At 46.3% G+C, this 18,107-nt stretch overlaps 1 long non-coding RNA gene across 1 annotated transcript in view; it reads left to right on the forward strand.

Moving 5' to 3' along the window:
* The window catches only part of LOC125116614 (uncharacterized), a 96,068-nt gene extending 82,012 nt beyond the window's left edge, over positions 1 to 14,056 (forward strand). The window contains exons 3-4 of the long non-coding RNA XR_007132389.1: positions 9,752 to 9,862; positions 12,821 to 14,056. This is a non-coding gene — a long non-coding RNA (uncharacterized LOC125116614). The remainder of the gene's footprint in view (positions 1 to 9,751; positions 9,863 to 12,820) is intronic.
* Positions 14,057 to 18,107: the final 4,051 nt, after the last annotated feature.

Raw genomic sequence — 18,107 nt, forward strand, 5'->3', positions numbered from 1 at the left:
CCCAGACCTGCAGGGCCACAGCACGCATAGCCTCTGACCTAATGGAAGAAGATAAAGTTCCCGATACCCAACCCAAATACCAAAAGATCTCTGGGCAGGCGAATTGTGGAGCTGGAGTTGGATAGCTCGCTGGTAAACAAGGACTCGTGGACACAAAGCCGGGGGTGACCATCCTCAGAGCTCTCCCTTTTCCAAAGGGTTCACGTTCAAAATCCAGGAGCTCAAGTTCTTTGCTGCTGAAATGGATTCACACTGTCAAGTAAGCTGGTCCCTAGCGCCTTGGAGGAGGCAAGGGAGAGATGGGAGACCATTGGGACAGTTTAAGAAAGTAAGCAAAGCATGTTTCTTGGGCGAATTACATACATAGAAAAGGCAGAAAGTCTTCTTATGTTTTCCTAAACAATCCTCAGTGCTTTTCCATGTGAGCCAGAGTTGTAAAAAGCAAAACGAAACAACACACACTCACTCACACCCACCCCGAATCCTCCTATCCCACCACAGCCTAGAAAGGACGTCTCGAGGAAAGGTTAGAGCGAAGGTAAAGCATGTGTTTGCCATCTTTACGCCTGATATGGAAACCATATGCTTAAATACACTAGCAAACATACTTAATATAACACTCTCTTTTATTAAATGTGGTTTTATAAACGCTCTCCCCAGCCAGGGCACCTTTGCTGTGCTGGAGGCTGGAACTTGGCAAAATAATCTTCCCGCTGTTACATCTATTGATACACATTTTTTGAAAATGAGTCTCGGACCCTTGGAAAATAGACTGGTTCTGATTATTATTGCAAGCGGGAAGGGGCACACAAGGGCATCTTTTTTCCTCTGATAAATTAAAAGAACTGTAACGGGTGCTTTCTGCAACCTGTAAAAGGGCAGAGCCATCTGTGATTCATTTAGCAACTCCTTACAGAAGATTTATTTGATTAATTCGGTCAGAAGAGAGAGAATATGGATTTTCCCCTGCTCTGGAAGGCACATACACTCTCACACGTGCGCACAGGCACCCACCCATGGGTAGACATCTCCGGAATGAAAAATGACTAATCATGTTATTGGAACTGGTCAACAGGGCCCTGGTGGTGAGATCGCAGGCCCCCGCCCTGCTGATGGGAGGGCTGGCTTCAGAACAGATTTTATGTCTTAGGCCCCAGGCCACCAAAGGGTGATCCTGGAGAATAATAATACTGTGGACGCTGGATCGCTCTTATTGGGCATCAGGCACTGGTGCCAGGCTCAGTGCTGAGCCCTTTGTGTGCATTATGTCACTGCACTGTCACAATGCCCATTCTAGGAGGAGGTATTTGCATCATCTCTGCTTGACAGATGGGGAGACTCCCCTATTCCCAGCAGCCCTCTGCTCTAAATTCTTTTTCCTTTTTTCAGATGGCATTTGGCTTTCTCAGTCCTCCATGCCTCAACCTTGCAGATAGAGGCCACATCTGACATCTGTCTCCTAGTGGATAACCTGGCATCTGGTCATCCACATTGGCCATGCTTCATGCCCTGTGGGTTTCAGTTCAGTGTTGACAGAGAAAGACTCCTTTGGGGACTTATTTCTAGTCTCATAGAGGAGAGCTGGTCTCCTCTCGTCTTGGTGGTCTCTAACTGGCACACTCCAAACCCTGTAAGCAATTATCTGTCACCACTGTCAATTCCCAATGGGTGGGGACACTCGAGATAGGTCTTCAGGGAAGGCAAAGAAAACAACCCAGAAAAGAAGACTCATAAAATTGTGCAAGATCTGAGCCAAAGAGGACTTTGGAGATCTATGTCAGGGGTGGGAAATATATGGCAAGGAAACATGGCTCTGCTCTCCTTCCTGTGCCCTCAGCAGACATTGCTAATTGATCCCAGCTCTCTCTCTCCCACGATCCCTCAAAACCCTTCTCAGCACAGTTCTCCAGGCAGCCTCTACTAAAAGATCAGTGTTAGGGCAGAACTTGAAAGCCATTCGCAATCCCTTCCAGCTGAATGTTCCATTTGTGGCAGGAGAAATGGGGGCTTGGAAAGAAGTCAGCTATGAATGAAGCCAGTTAGGAAGCCAGTTCTGAGCAGTGGTTGTCTGGTCTCCCTGCCTGGTATTCTCCGAATCCACCCCAGTGGGGCTGATGGAAGCCAAGGTACAGTGGATCAGAAGCTTCCACATTTTGCTGGGTCTCTGCTCTCTCCCAGGGACCCCATAGGATATCACTGAAGCCGCTCTGCAAACAGGATGAAAGGCGTTCTCTGGAAAAGTGCAGAAGATTGAAATCTCTTTGTTATTTTAAAATAATTAATCCCTAAATTGAGACAGACTGGGGCAGCTTGAACCCATGGCATTTTGTAATCTGGAGTCTGAGATTCTAGAAAGAAATGGCAGATTTCACTTTGGAGACTCTAAAGTTGGCAGACACTCCCCACTGCAGCCTTTCCCACCCCTCTCTCACTTGATGGACCACAGGAAACGCCAAGATCAAAAGCAGCCAGGACTCAGTAGGCTGAGCGCTTGTCTGGACTGGCTGCAGGCTGTCCTCAGACTTTTCAGCCAGGCTGAATTTCTGTCTGGGAAAAATAATAGTTTTGTGAAAGGAAGGAAGGGTCTTCAAGCTCAGAGGTCCCCTCCAGAGTCCTTCTCCTGCTGGTCTCCTCCTAGAACCTGATCTTAAATATTGCTCAGCCCAAGAGGGAATTTGGGGTTCACTACCTACCATTCGCTGAATGTCCGATTGGCAGAAACAAGCTTTTCTACAGAAGAAGTGAAGCTGAGGACCAGCGCAGTTTGGAGAATCAGAGGGTGCGTCTGCAATACTATGTATTTTGAAGGGAAGTGGCCGTGGCATGGTGCATCTTATCCCTGCCCCATTTAGCAAGGCTATCTTTCAGGTTTTTCAGGGATCTACATAAAGAAAGGGTAAGAGTTGACTGTAATTTTCATGTCAGTTATTGGGTTGCTTTTGGGGTTTCTGTGATTTCTGAGAAACTTGAAAAACATTGTTTAAACACACCTTCTACAATCTTGTTTGCAATTAATTAATTTATGAATTGCAACTTCATAGTGAAGAAAAGTTTGCTAACCAGATCATACTCTAGCCCAGCACAGCCTCTTGAAAAGATTACAAATATTGAATTAGTGAGGTCCCAAATAATAAGGGTTTTATAGAGCTCAGACGACACCTTTGGAAGGGGTGTATTGACCAAACATCTTTTGTTGAATAAAGGTGTTGTTTTGTACTACAGGAGAGATTTTTTCCATGTTCCTAACTGAGGGGGTGATTGAATAGGCTGGTGACGGAGCCAAGTTTGGGTGGTGGGAGAGGGGCCGAGGAGTGGGGAGGTGGGCAAGGACGGTAGGCTCTTGGTGCGCCATTTTGGATACATGAGTGGGCCGAGGTGTGTGTGAGTTGCCCTTGAAGACTCCACTAAAAAGAGTTTGTGTTTGGAACTACAAACTCACTGGCCAAGCAGCTATTCCTGGTTGTATGATCTTGAGTGAGTTAGATGATCTCTCTGTGCTTCAATTTCCTTCTTTGTAAAATAGCAACACCTACCTCGTGAGGCTGTTTTGAGGATTAAATAAAGCACTTCAAACAGTATCAAGAAAGAACTATCTTCCAAATGTCCATCAGTGGATGAATGGATAAATAAAATATGGTATATCCGTGCAATGGAATATTAGTCACCGGGAGAAAGAACTGCAGTATTGATATATGCTGCAATGTAGATAAACCTGAAAAATATTATGTTGTCAGAGAAACCAGACACAAAAAGCCACATATGGTATGGTTCTATTTACATGAAATGTCAAGAACAGGCAAATATATAGAGACAAAAAGTAGGCTCATGACTGCTTAGGGCTGGTGGAGGCATAGAGAGGTGATAGCTAAAGAGTGCAGGGTTTCTTTATGAGGTGATGGAAATGTCCTAAAATTGACTGTGATGATGGCTACACATGGCTGTGAATATACTGTAGACCATTGAATTGTATGCTCGAAAGGGATGAATGGTATCATGTGTGAATTATCTCAGTAAAGCTATTTTTTAAAAAGGAAATATTTTAAAAGAGAGAGTATCTTATTTTTTATGTGGGAGTGGTTACCATAATGGATCGGTGGGACCCGTAATGACACTGGACAGTGTGTGTCCCCTATAGAGACGTTCAGATTTTTAAAAATGCCTATTTTTGCTAAGATGTGGCCTCAGTTTCCCCATCTGCTAGAGCAGATAGAAGCTGTTGGAAGGGAAAATGGGAAAATTCACATACAGCACTTAACATGGCCTGGCACATGCTAGGCACTCGGGAGGCAGCAGGGGGCCTTGTCACTCTTCCATTAGACTCTAGAATCCCATTACCAGTGGGGCTTGTGGGAGACCATTTGACTGGAAAAGGAGGGGGTGATTAAGAATCATGTACTGGAGCTGCAAGAGTTAAAATCAAGGTTATTGCATCAGCTTCGGTCATAGGTTTCAACAATAACACACATTTGCAAAGTTTTCTAAAGATCCTGATAGAGATAGCTTTCGCACTTTTATAAGGTTGAGCACAATCTATACTGAATTAAGTATTTTTTAAAAATTTGAAGTGCCATTGGTGGGGAGGCTGAAGAATGCAGAGAAATTGGATTCTCCCTCATTCCTGCAAGCCACCATTGTTATTAGAATTAAGTATTTAAGACAAAAGGTTATGGTCATGCGCTGGGCAGAGTCCAGGGCTGGGCTCTTGCCCTGACTTGACCACTCTCAAAATGTGTAACTTCATGAAAAAATTTAACTTTCCTGGACTTCAGGGTTTTTTAGCTATAAAATATGATCTTTAATGTCCCTCAGGCAAAAAACTTCAGTCAATGAATGGCCCCAATCTTAGTGTCAAGTACATAAACCAGTCTGACTCTTCTAAAGGTGTGGACATGGGTTCTGCAAACTGGAACTTCTATTCCAAGGATTGTGAGTTCTAGGTTCCTGGACTGATGCTCACAGCACACTGGCCGGAGAAGGACCTCACCTCCATCCTGATCCCCGCCTCCCAGACTGAAGCATCCACATGGTTCCTTCCTCTCTCTGGGACTGGAGGTACCGCATTGACTAGTGTCCCTCTCCCCACCCCACCCCCAAATTTCATGTCCTCCAGAACCTGTGAATGTGATCTTATTTGGAAATAGGGCTTTTGGAGATATAGTTAAGTTTAAGGTCATAACGGCCTAGCATTAGGATGGCCGTAATCCAGTGACTGGTGTCATAAGAAGGAAATTTGGAAACAGAGACAAATAGAGAGATAGGGATTAGAAGGCAAGGTTAAGGCAAAGAAGGCAGAGATTGGAGTTATACTGTCTCAGCCAAGGAGCAGCCAAGGAATAGCCAAGAATTTCTGGCAACCACCAGTAGCTGGGAGTGAGGCATGGAAAAGATTCTCCCTCAGAGGCTCCAGAAGGAAGCAACCTCAATGACATTTTGTTCCTGGACTTTAGCCTTCTGAATTATGAGAGAATAAATTTATTTTAAGTCACCCAGTTTGTGGTACTTTGTTACAGCAGCCCTAGCAAACTAATACAGGGCCAGAGATTTCCACTTGCCCAAGTGCCAGCATCATGGTGATGAAGGGAAGACCCCAGCAGGCAGGGAGATAGGAGGCTCTCATGTGGACACCTGTCATCTTTGTCCACCTGACAGGCCCATGTGGCTGCTGCAAAAGACTGCCTCTCTTCAGCTCATGACGTTTAGCACGGAATTGGGCAGCAGTGGGGGGCTACACTCAGACTTAGTAAGATTGCACTTGAAGCAGGGTTTCCCCATGTAATTTTTACTGCAATTAACAGTAAGAACTACATCTTACATTGCAATCTAGTACACACATCCACAAAATGAATCTCCTGTAACAAGATTTGTTATTTCACTTGATATTTTTCTATTCCATATGTATATATATATTTTTTTTCCATAAAGCAAGAGAGATTTATTAAGGCATCTGAAGCAGGTGGGCTGAGCTCAAGATGATGCCAGCCTATTCTATATTTCTAAATACTAGTTTCTAACAAATAAATTGCCTTAAAGCCCACTAATTGGAGTTCCCTTCGTGGCTCAGTGCTTAACGAATCCAACTAGGAACCATGGGGTTGTGGGTTTGATCCCTGGCCTCTCTCAGTGGGTTAAGGATCCAGCGTTGCCATGAGCTGTGGTGTAGGTTGCAGACGCAGCTCGGATCCTGAGTTGCTGTGGCTCAGGTGTAGGCCAGTGGCTACAGCTCCGATTAGACCCCTAGCCTGGGAAGCTCCATGTGCCGCAGGTGTGGCCCTAGAAAAGGCAAAAAGACAAAAAAAAAAAAGCCCTCCTACTGATTATGACCTATAATTTGAAGAACGCTGAGTGGGAAGACATGTGGAAATAGTAAAATCTGGGCTCTCTAAACCTAATTCTCTTCGTTATTTTTACACTAAGAGAAAGTGTTACCACTAGCAACTTATTCATTCACCAAAATTTGTGAGCATCTACTGAGGCTTTGAAAGGATTGTGGGCAAGGGGAGAGCAGAGATACCAAGATATATAAATAACACTTATAGAACCACTCCTATATGCTGGGTGTGCTAAGCATATTATATGGATTTTCTCAGTTAAGAAAATTAATTCTCAGGAGTTCCCTGGCAACTCAGTGGGTGAAGGATCTGGCATTGATATTTGTGTGGTTCAGGTCACTGCTGTGGCACCAGTTTGATCCCTGGCCCTGGAGTTCTGCATGCCAGAGGTGTGGCAAAAAAAAAAAAAAAATCAGATTATGTCAGGCAGTTAAGAAAACAGCAAGACCAGGATTTGAACTTAAGGCAGCTCAACCTCAGAGTCAATGAGCTCAACCACTTGACTCTCAAGGAACATAAGGATAGAAGGAGGAAGGGTCATTTAAGAAAGTTTGAGTAGGAGTTCCCATTGTGGCTCAATGGGTTAAGAACTCGACTAATATCCATGAGGTTGCAGGTTCGATCCCTGGCCTTGCTCAGTGGGTTAAGGATCTGGCATTGCCACAAGCTTCAGCATATGTTGCAGATGCGGCTCAGATCCAGCGTTGCTGTGGCTGTGGGGTAGGCTGGCAGCTGCATCTCCAATTCAATCCCTAACCTGAGAACACCATATGCTACAGGTGTGGCCTTAAAAAGAAAAACAAAGAAAAAAGAAAAAAAAAGTTTGAATAAATATAGCAAAATTCTACTTCTCTTCCTCGCCACAACAACTGTTAACAGCTCATAGAGTGTCTATTCATATGTTTTCCTGTGTGTTTGATTATATGGGTACGATCAGAAAAACAATCCTTTTCTTTGTGCTCATAGGAGATTAAACATAAAAGGCATCTCTCTTTTCAACCATCATTTGTAGATATATCTCTGAATTATCTTTTTTTTTTTTTTTTGTCTTTTTAGGGCTGAACCTGTGGCATATGGAGTTTCCCAGGCTAGGGGTGGAATCAGAGCTGTAGCAGGATCTGAGCTGTGTCTGTTACCTACACTACAGCTCAGGGCAACGCCAGATCCTTAACCCACTGAGCAAGGCCAGGGATCGAACACACATCCTCACTGTTACAAGTAGGGTTCATTACGTCTGAGCCACAAAGGAAACTCCTCTCTGAATTATCTTTATGCTAGTACATATAGGACTGTCCCTGTCTTTTTCACCTCTGCCTATTCTGCAAACCAGCTACTCGAGTTTATACTTCCCTGCCCCTATTTCTGGATGTTGAACTCATTTCTAAATTTCCATTAATACCAGAGTATTTTTATATGTGTATCTTTGTGCATATGGTGCTTTTAAATAAATACTGCCAAATTCTCAGTAAAAAGGTTGTACAATTTGTATTTTCACCATCAGTGCATGAGTATTTGTTTCCCCACAGCCTCACTACAGTGGATATTGTCAATTATTTCAATTTGTGTTAATCTAATGGGTACAAAAATATTCTCCTTGTTAATTTATGTTCTCTTCGATTACATGAAGTTGAGGTTGGCAATTGTGTGACATACATGGAATCTGTCATACACTCCAATATCCAAACCCTCATTCCTCCTCTTCAATAGAGCCTCTCCTTCTTAGGAGAGGAAATAATTATCCAGAATAAAAACTACATTTCCCAGCCTCCCTTGCAGCTAGGTGTGGTTATCTGGCTGAGTTCTGGTCAATGAGATGCAAGTAGAAGAGTTGCAGGCAATTTACCAGATGTGTCCTTAAAGGGAAAGAGCTTGATTTTTTTCCACCCCTTGTTTCCTTTTCTGTTGCCTGAAATGTGTCAAGATCACTGGAGCAGGAGCAACTATCTTGGACTGGCCTGCTAAGGAGGATGGAGGGGTGAGATGGCAAGACCTGGGTGCTGTCCTATTAGCTCTAGACTCTGTACCTCTGCACTTCATTTATTTATGTCAGTTTTGTTTAAGCCATTATTATTGTTATTTCTCCTATGCAGCTAATCATAATCTAAGCTAATATGATTAAAGATCTTGTTTGCAAGCAATAGAAACTGGATCCTGGCCAGTTTACAGAAAAGACAACTTTTGCCACTGTCCACTGTCCTCTTGGGCTCTTTGTCTTCTACCTTACTGGCTTGCAGATACCTTTTTTATCCTGCATGCTCCCTTTCCCAGACGCCTCAGCCATTAGGGCAGGCAACCTTCTGGGGGCATAGCAAGACCGGAACTCTTCCTTTCTGTTTCTGCCCAGGCTTCCCAATTCTGAATGTCTTCTCTCAGGGTTGCCACCAGTCATACAGCACCTCTGTGCAGATTTTTAAAAGGTGGCCTCTTTCCCAAGACACTTACCTCAATCTGTTGGAGAAGTGTTATAACAGACTGATTATTAGAATAAACACTTTATTGCAGTCCACAGAAATGGAATACATATACAGATCTGCCATGTCTAAGACGTGATTAGCATCCCTGTGGTGGAGGTGCCCTGATGCAGTGCACAACCTGCCCAGCTGTCTACGGTGATCCTGTTCCTAACTCCTTAACAGCCTCCTCATGGTACCCAGTCCCTGTTTGCATCCTCTGGCTGAAGGCCAGTGTGAGCAACAAGGCTCCAGAACTGGCCTCTCCAGCCCCATCTTTCTGGTTGACTTCAGATTTGTCACAATATCTTTGTCGACCTTCACAATTTCTGCTGTCTTCCTCCTGAATGAAGCTTAAAGGGGATGTTGCCTGTGGGAAACCTTTGAAGGGTCAAAAGTTTCCTTGCAGATGTGAATTAAAACGATGGAAGCACATTAAAGATGACATGATCCATATTCACCATGTTTTCTTTATAGGCTGGTGGTTCTGTCCTTTTTCGGACGGCTATCCCGAAACGCATCGTGTCCGGGCTGTGTCTGCCCTTGGAGGGGGCTCCCCAAGGGGCAAAGCTAGGATTTCATGGCATCTCGTGCCATCTGGACTTGCTTTGCACAGTCATGAGAGGCTCATGTGCCCAGCCAGGTTTCCGTGCTCCACGTGTTTGGGGGGCCAGAACAAAGTGGACATGCCGGAAGTTGGTTCGTCTCCTGCCCTGGCCTCAGTGCTAAGCATGGTCTGTGGGTCTCTGCAGGGTTCTATGGCAATAAGAAGAGACAGAGATAAAGGTTTCAGGACCCCTGGTAGGAGTGAGGATGTACAGTACAGGGATCCCAGAGCCTCAGGGTTGGCTTAGACCATTCTGCCCATTCTGCCCATTGCCCATTGTGGCAATTTTGAAGGGCCTCATGAAGTGGTGAGATTACTCCCTACAGGATCACTCGGGCTGATTGACACTTCACATTCCTTTGCAGTGATCTGGAATGACATCAGCTGCATGTGGTGACGCCGATTCTCTCATGATAGCCAGAGCTGCTGGAAAGGCAGGATTGCAGCTAGAAATGACTAGCTGCAATTAATTTGTGGTAAGTTCATTTGCTTGGTAGACAAACAACTTTCAAAATAGAACTGTAGGGAGAAGTAAAATAATTCAAAATGTTCTGGGGAGGAGGAAATTCTTTTTATTATTATTATTATATTTTTTATTTTTATTTATTTATTGTCTTTTTGCCTTTTCTAGGGCCACTCCCTCAGCATAAGGAGGTTCCCAGGCTAGGGGTCGAATCGGAGATGTAGCTGCCGGCCTATGCCACAGCCACAGCAACTCGGGATCCCAGCTTCATCTGTGACCTACACCACAGCTCACGGCAACACCGGATGCTTAACCCACTGAGCAAGGCCAGGGATCAAACCTGTAACCTCACGGTTCCTAGTCGGATTTGTTAACCACTGTGCCACGACAGGAACTCCTCTTTCCTTCCTTCCTTCTTCCCTTCTTTCCTTCTTATCTTTCCTTTCTTTCTTTCTCTTTCTTTTTTTCTTTTTAGGGCCACACCTGCAGCGTATGGAAATTCCCAGGCTAGGGGTCGAATCAGAGCGGCAGCTGCCAGCCTGTGCCACAGCAACAGCAACTCGGGATCTGAGCCATGTCTGTGATCTACACCACAGCTCACAGCAACACCAGATCCTTAATCCACTGAGCAAGGCCAGGGATCGAACCCTGGATACTAGTCGGGGTAGCTACCACTAAGCCACAATGGGAAATTCCAGGAGGAGAAAAGTCTTTATTTAACGAACACCTTTGAACAGCACCTGTGTGCCAGGCCGTGCTTGGGGCAGAGAACAGTGGTACACAAGTGTCTCCCTTGGAGACAAAACATAGAGACACAAAAGTGACCTTCCTTAGGTGCTTAGTAAAAGGTACTTATTAAATCAAATATCCCACAACAGGGGATTTGTTCAATATATTTTAATATATCCATACTTTGGACTATTTTGTAGCCATTATAAACATGGTTTTTGAAGAACACCTTCTGACACAGAAAAGTGCATAGGTCATGTATTCACTCAACAAACATTAGCTGAACACCTCCTCCATGCTGGGCTGTATCCTAGGCCAGACAGAGCAAGGAGCAGCAGAGGCAAGCTCCCACAGGCTCCCTGCTGTTCTGGAGCTACATACTATTCAGGGGAATAGTTAATAAGCAAGTGGAAAAATACCCAAACAGAGGAATTCCCATCATGGCACAGCAGAAATGAATCTGACTAGGAACCATGAGGTTGTGGGTTTGATCCCTGGCCTCACTCAGTGGGTTAAGGATCTGGCGTTGCTGTGAGCTGTGGTGTAGGTTGCAGACGCAGCTTGGATCTGGCGTTGCTGTGGCTCTGGCTTAGGCTGGCGGCTACAGCTCCGATTCGACCCCTAGCCTGGGAACCTCCATATGCCGTGGGTGCAGCACTAAAAAGATCAAAAAAAAGAAAGAAAGAAAAAAGAAAAATATCCAAAAGGAAAAAGTCAAGCGGAGACAATGAAGTTGACATAGTAAAAGTGTTCTGGAGAGGGGAGGGGGCTGCTGTAGCCTGAGTGGTCAGGAAGGGCCTCTCATAGGAGATGACCCAGAACAGGGGCCACAGGAGAAGGTTGTGGAAGCATGTGGAAACCTTAGGAGAGTCAGCTTCTCTTTAGTGTCACAGATGGGGAAACTGAGGGGACATGACTTGTTTGGGAAGTCAGTGGCAAAGCCAGGATAGGACTTTGGGTCTGAACTCCCCTGGCCAGTGCTCTTCCTACGCTGTGGACCCCTTTAGCTCTCACTGAATATTCCTTTTGAGCACTTTCATGGACCTAGGACTACATGAAGGATGGGTTGCTCCATCAGGCCGGTCCCCAGGATCCCTGGAAATCCCCCAGTCTGTATGGTGCTGTGCCCAGAGCCACAAAAAGCATCACAGACCCAAACACCAGGGAGCCACACCCATTTTCTGTGCAGGAAAATGAAAACAGCTATGCCCAGGAACGTGGGTATGGGGGTCCCTGAGGTGTTGCTGGCAGCAGAGTTGAAGGAGAGGTCACTGAGACCAGGCTGAACCCTCATTTACCCACAGACAACTTTCTCAGCTCCCATTTTATTGGGCCCCCAGCCCCTGAAAGGGAACCCGGGGGGCCTTGCATCCAGGGATGGGGCGGGGTGGGGGTGGGGGTTGTTCCAGACCTTCAAAGAAGTCTCAGCCCTACAATGCAGCCACAGGAATGATATGGGACCAGCTTTGCTTGCCCTTGCTCATTTCTGTTCTTTGTTGCTCTGCCACCCCCCGCTGGCTTTGATCTCAGTCCCTTGGAGCTTGGCCTGAGCTTTGAGGTCCCCCGCTGGGCTGCCCGAGGCTGTAACTCCAGTGCACAGGGACGCAGTCTCACAATATCACAGTCTGGATCTGGCCTCCTGCCTGCTGGGCTATGGATTTCCTCCCCCCCCCCCCCCCCCCGCCCCTGCTGAGGGACACAGGGGGAGGTAACAAAGGAAAAAGGTGACTTTGGGCCAGACTGGGGAGAGGTTTGCAGGCAGAGGGCAGCTAGGCAGACACACTTTGATGGGCAAAGAGAGCCACACATCCTGGCCTTCTGAGTGGCGTGGAAGACCTGAGGGGGTGGTGGGAGGTCATGGTCAGGAATCCAGGCTCTGGGTGGGAAGACCTGTTCACATTCCAGCCTGAGCCATTTATTCCCTGTGTAGCCATTGCCAAGTTCTTGAACCACTGTGAGCCTCTGTCTGCTCATCTGTAAAAGAGGGGTGATGAGATACGTCGAAGGGTTGCTATGAGAATTACATGAAGAGATATATGTGAAAGTGCCTGGCTCGTTGTATTCACTCTAAACTGTAGTGTCATGGATGCTGAGGTCTCAACTGACTTTGGGAGGAATCGGAGCCAGCTCTTTAGAAGCACAGCCTACAGTGGTTCTTGGAGCCTTTTCTCTGCCTTCTGCATGACGGGACTCTAACTCCCGCTTTCTTGGACCCTCGTTCTCTTTTCTCTCTGGCTCATAGCCGGGGTTGGATTTAACGAATTTTGAGGGACAGCCATCCGCCCTTCTTTCATCGTCCTGCTCCGGCTGCTTCTGCTCCCAGCTGCCCAGTGGATCTTCCAGCCCTGCTCAAAGTCCTCGATGACTCCCTGTGACCACAGAGGAAATAGCAACCTCCTCAGCTTTTAATGTAAGACCCTTGGCAATCTGATCTTTTCCTTAACTTTTCAGCCTTAGGTGGACCTGGGAAGTTTAAGCCTGAGTTCGAATCTGGGCTCCACTGTGAAAACCTCGGGAAATGTATATAACCTCAGTGCACTTTGGCTTCCTTATCTATAAAGTGGAATCAATTATCCCTGTCTTATCAACTAAATAAGGATGTTTGAGGATCAGATGAGGGGGTATGGGTATGCTCTTTCCACCTGAAAAGCGACGTACTGTTTTGGGGCCACAATGGTTTCCTTTGCCTTGTCACCCTCAGTGACCAAGGTCCAGATGGTCATCATTCAGAGCCCAGGGGAAACGCCAGGTCCTCTCTGAAGCTGTCGTCATTACTCTGCCTGAAATGCTTTCTTCCTCTCAGGTTTCCTATATCACGTTGCTTACCCTGCTCTCAAACACCTGTGATGGCCTCGCCACACACATCTTCCCATATCTGCCTCATGTCCTTAGACTGTGAGCCCCTGGAGGGCAGGACGCTACTGAAAGCCACTCTGATTTTCCCACCCACAGCGCTTCCTTACCTAGTCCCCCTGGCCCCGCCCACGATCGGTGCTTGGTTGAGTACTTGTTGAAAGGATGGGCGACAGTAGGAACGAATAAATGAATTCGGGTAGAGTGAGGTGTACTAAAGCTGAAGAGATGAGTATGATCCCCTCCGGAGCCTGTTTTACCGCCCCAATTTTCACAAATAGACAGGATCTAGGGCGCTCACGCAGGAAGGGGTTAGGAGCAGCAATCTGCTTGGAGGTTGGGGAGGGGCCGCTGTGTGCTGCAGAGGAACTCTCGCGTTACCTTCTCTGGGGACCAGGGTTAGGGGTGGGGCTGGGCACGCAACCAGAGCGGACCACGTTGAGTCTGTGCCCTACCTTGCCCCTCTCGGGGGCGTCGCCACCAGCGCTTTCGCGGCGTGGGGTCAGGGAAGAGTGGGGTTGTCTGGGAGCTGTGGAAGGGACTCCTGGCGACCTGAATTATGTTCCTCGCACGGGAGCACCTGGTTTATTATCAGGGGCTGAAACACACGAGAGAACAAAGGGCCCTGGGGACATTTGTGACCCAGCTGCTCCCTCTCCGTATGGAGCCGGGGCATCATGATTCTCGGAGCCGCCCTCCTCGACTAACCCCCCCGCCCGTCCCCCTCCCCGACTGACTGTTACATTCTGGGGCCACACATTCCTCCCGCGATGTCGAATCCTAAGTATTTTAATGCCTGATATCTATCTCCGTGTGGATTTTTGTTTTATCATGAGGCCACTGGAAAGTTTTTTGATATCTCTTTGAAACAGATGTCAGCAAAAGCTTCCAGCACAGATCAAGGGCAGGTTAGGGCCTTTGAGATGGGTCTGAATGTCCCTTTAACATCGTTCAATCTAATACCCAAATATACCTCGAGTCATTACCCTGTTTTTATAAGAAGTTCTGAACCATATGTTTGGGAACTAATTAAGCATACACATCAAGCCCCGGGATCAGGTGGAGCTCTGTTTAAATATCTTAACCTTTTATGATTATCTTAATTTAGAGAAAATTCAAAACACATTCAGAAGTCTTAGAAAATGAACTAACTAGGATTTTACTGGCGGGTTTCTTTTCTTGATGTTGGGATCATTTCTTTACAAGCCCAGCCTGGATTCCTGGGGAAATCCTCTGTGCTCACAACTTCCCGAGAAATGTAGACGTTTGCCAGGCTGGGAAGCTCAGAAGGGGCCACACCTGACTTCTATTCCCCACACCCGCAGCTTCTCCCAACCTGAGACCCCACCATTCCCCCACCTCCCAGCCCAGATGTCTCCTGTTTGCCAGAAGGAAGGGGGAGAAAAAAGTGGACTCTGAATGTGGAAGTTTATCTTTTTTTTTTTAATAAAATAAATGAAGTATGAAATGAGTTGGTATGAAATATTCTTGCAACCCATATTTTTTTGCAGGGGGGTTGGGGGGTGGGTGGAATTGAGTTCAGGGCAGGGGTTGCAGGTGGCTAATAGGCAGTGAGAACATGATGGCTGCCCTCCTTTTTGATTCCAGGTGGATTCTGGGGGTGGGGAGTGAGGGCTGGGGTGGTCAATGGCTCTGTCTTCGTATTGACCTCAGGTATAGGGGATGCATGATTTATAAGGCTTATTTAAAATATATATATATGCACTTCCCAAATCTGATTGACTCTAATGAAGTCTTACAGTTTTTAGTTGCTCATGCAGTACATTTTTATTGAGCACCTAATATAGGCCAGGTTCTGTTCTAGGCACTGTAGATTCAGTGAGCAAGAAAGACACAGTCTTTACAAGGATATCAGCTGTCTCTGAACCAGGTGACCAGGTAGAATACCAAGACCAGACTGGGTCTCAAAACCCCTCTTTCTTAGGATTATTAAACCTTTTTTTCCTTTTTTTTTTTTTTGGCCATGCCCATGCCATGTGGAAATTCCCAGGTCAGAGATCAAACCCACTCCATATCAGTGACCTGAGCCACAGCAGTGACAATGCCCAGTCCTTAATCACTAGGCCACCAGGGAACTCCTGGGATCATTAAACCTTTAGAACAGTGTTTCCAGATAAAGGATTCCTTGACTGCTCTAAGTATGTCCCAAATATTACATGGGACACATTTATAGGAAATAAGTATTTGTTGTTTATCTGAAATCCAAATTGAACTGGATATACTGTATTTTTGCTTGATAAATCTTGCGAGCCTACTTTAGAAAAAAGATGGAGGGTAGTGTCTCAATCTTGGATGTGAAATGCTAATTTTGGAGGAAGGCAAGCAGAAAACACCCTTGTACTAGGCCCCTTTACCCATGTTATTGCTTTAAGACCGCACCACAACTCCATGAAGTAGTTTCTATTATCATCCTCCTTCTGCCTATGAGTAGACAGGAGCCCAGAGAGGTTAAGTGACTCACCCAAGGTCACCCAGCTGAACTTCTAGCCCAGATCTGCTGAAGTTTGAAACCCGGACTCTTTTCAGGGCACCCCAATGCCAAGCTGATGGTTATCTTTGTAGAGTTCTCATTTTCCTGGCCTGCCCTGACTTCTCTCATCTTCTTCCTCTTTTATCCACAAATGTTCAAGGAGAGATGCACTCCCGTCAGATCAATGTCACTGCCATAATGAAAACCACCACCCAAGCCCATGAAGGATGAGATCTGTCGAACCCTAATGAGAATGGTTCCGATTATGCAAAAAGCAACCTCATGGTTATTCTAATGTTACAAGTAAATATAAAACATTTAGAAATATTTGGCTTGGGCTGTTTTTTTCAAGTACAGATGTCTGACTCCCTGCCAGTTTGTTATTAAAAATGCTACGGTGGTTTGGGTACAAAGATTGCTGTAAAAATAAAAGCTGATGCACTCCGAGCACTCGTTTTTGACTTTGCGGGGAAAGCCAGCAACGGGGAGGCGGAGCAGATGGTGCCTCATGGTGGCTCGAACATTCATGGCTTGGTCACTTCCCGCCTTAAACCCTGCAGGAGCTTCCCATGGTACCTCAAATCCCAAAAGGGCTCCTGCCCTGCTCCAGCCCTATCTGCTCCCTGTCCCTCTCATTTCCTAGCTTCTTCCAGCTCACCCCACACTTGCACTTGCTGCATCCTCTGTTCTCCATGTTTCTCCCTCAGCCATTCCTCTAGCTGCCTCCTTCCCAGCCTCCCTCCTTCAGGCCTTCTCTGTCCATCTTCTCCGACGTGGTCATCCTTCTCCTGCTTCCTGTCACTCTTTCATGTCGCTTAGCTTATTTCCTTTGTTTTCCTTATAACTTTGAAATGACCTCGATAACTCTCTGTCTGTCCCACCAGAAAGTAAACCCCATGAAGACAAGGGACCCTGTCTGTTCTGTTTACACACTTCGTCCTCAGCACATGGAGCAATATTAAGACACATAGTAGTTGCTCAGTAAATGTGTGGTGAACAAAGTGATGGGTTTACCGAAACACCTCAAGTCTTGCACTGCATAGTCCCCTCTGGGTCCATGGGCCACAAGGAAAGGGGCAGCTTCTACAAATGTTAATCGACTCAGAGAAATCACTGAACTTGCAAGAATCCTAAATCTCTGTAAGCAATGGTTTTGAGGCCAGCAGGAATTTCCAGGATGGTGCTCCAAACGTCAGCAATGGAAAACACTTAAATTTGCCATAGCATTAGCCTACGTAGAGAAGAAGGATTAAAGAGACAAAAGGTTGAGGGGGTTTAAATGCACCCACATAAGCATGATCACCCTAATAATCTTCCTATTCCAGGCAGACGTGGTGATGTGACCAGAACAATTTTGGGGTACAGAGGGGGAGCATTCCCTGGAGGCTTTTCTCCTTATGTTGGCACTCAAGGCATCTCACACACTAGCATCAATCTCCTTTCCCTGATTTCCTCTAATGCTTCTCTTTCTGCAGCCTGTGTTCAGCTGGTCCTCAATTGTTTGTCATGCCTCTGCTCCCTGCATGCTTTCCCACGCCTGCTCCCCGCCCCTTACTCTCACTGTGCCTTTGACCTAGAATGCCCTTCCCCCATCTGTGCAGATCCAAAGCCCACTCACTGGTCAGGGCCCGGCTCAAAGACTGGCTTCTCAATCTTTTTCTGCACTCACCCTTACCTGGCAATGACCTCTCCCTCCTCTGAGCTCCCTGGATTTTTTTTTTTCTTTTCCTTATTGTATTCTACTTGACATCAAGCCTGACCTCAAGCATCTCAAGGGCAGGAGCTATGACTTTATGTGTCCGTCACTGCCCCTAGCACACGCATTTTTGTGATGGACACACAGAGCCTCAAGTCATTAGCTCTGGGCAAGAATGGGGCAGGGTCAGGAAGCTATGGCTGATCAGAGGCCATAACATTACTTTCCTGTTTCCTAGGACATTAGGAAGAAGTGATGTGACTTACAGGATGGGCCATCGAAACCAGTGTCCGCAGGACCTTACGTATCCATTCGAAAGATCCAGAAAACAAACTAAACTTTTCCTTTTCCATTTAGATGTTTTCCTGCTGGGTGGCCAAAAAGCCTGAAACAACTGAATTCCTGGGTGCCCACAAACCTCTCCCAATCCCCAACTTTCACAAGTGTTTTATTCCCAAACTCTGTCCAGATAAAAGAAAGGCCAGTGCT

The sequence above is a fragment of the Phacochoerus africanus genome, chromosome 15, assembly GCF_016906955.1.
Source record: "Phacochoerus africanus isolate WHEZ1 chromosome 15, ROS_Pafr_v1, whole genome shotgun sequence".
In the NCBI taxonomy this organism is placed as follows: domain Eukaryota; kingdom Metazoa; phylum Chordata; class Mammalia; order Artiodactyla; family Suidae; genus Phacochoerus; species Phacochoerus africanus.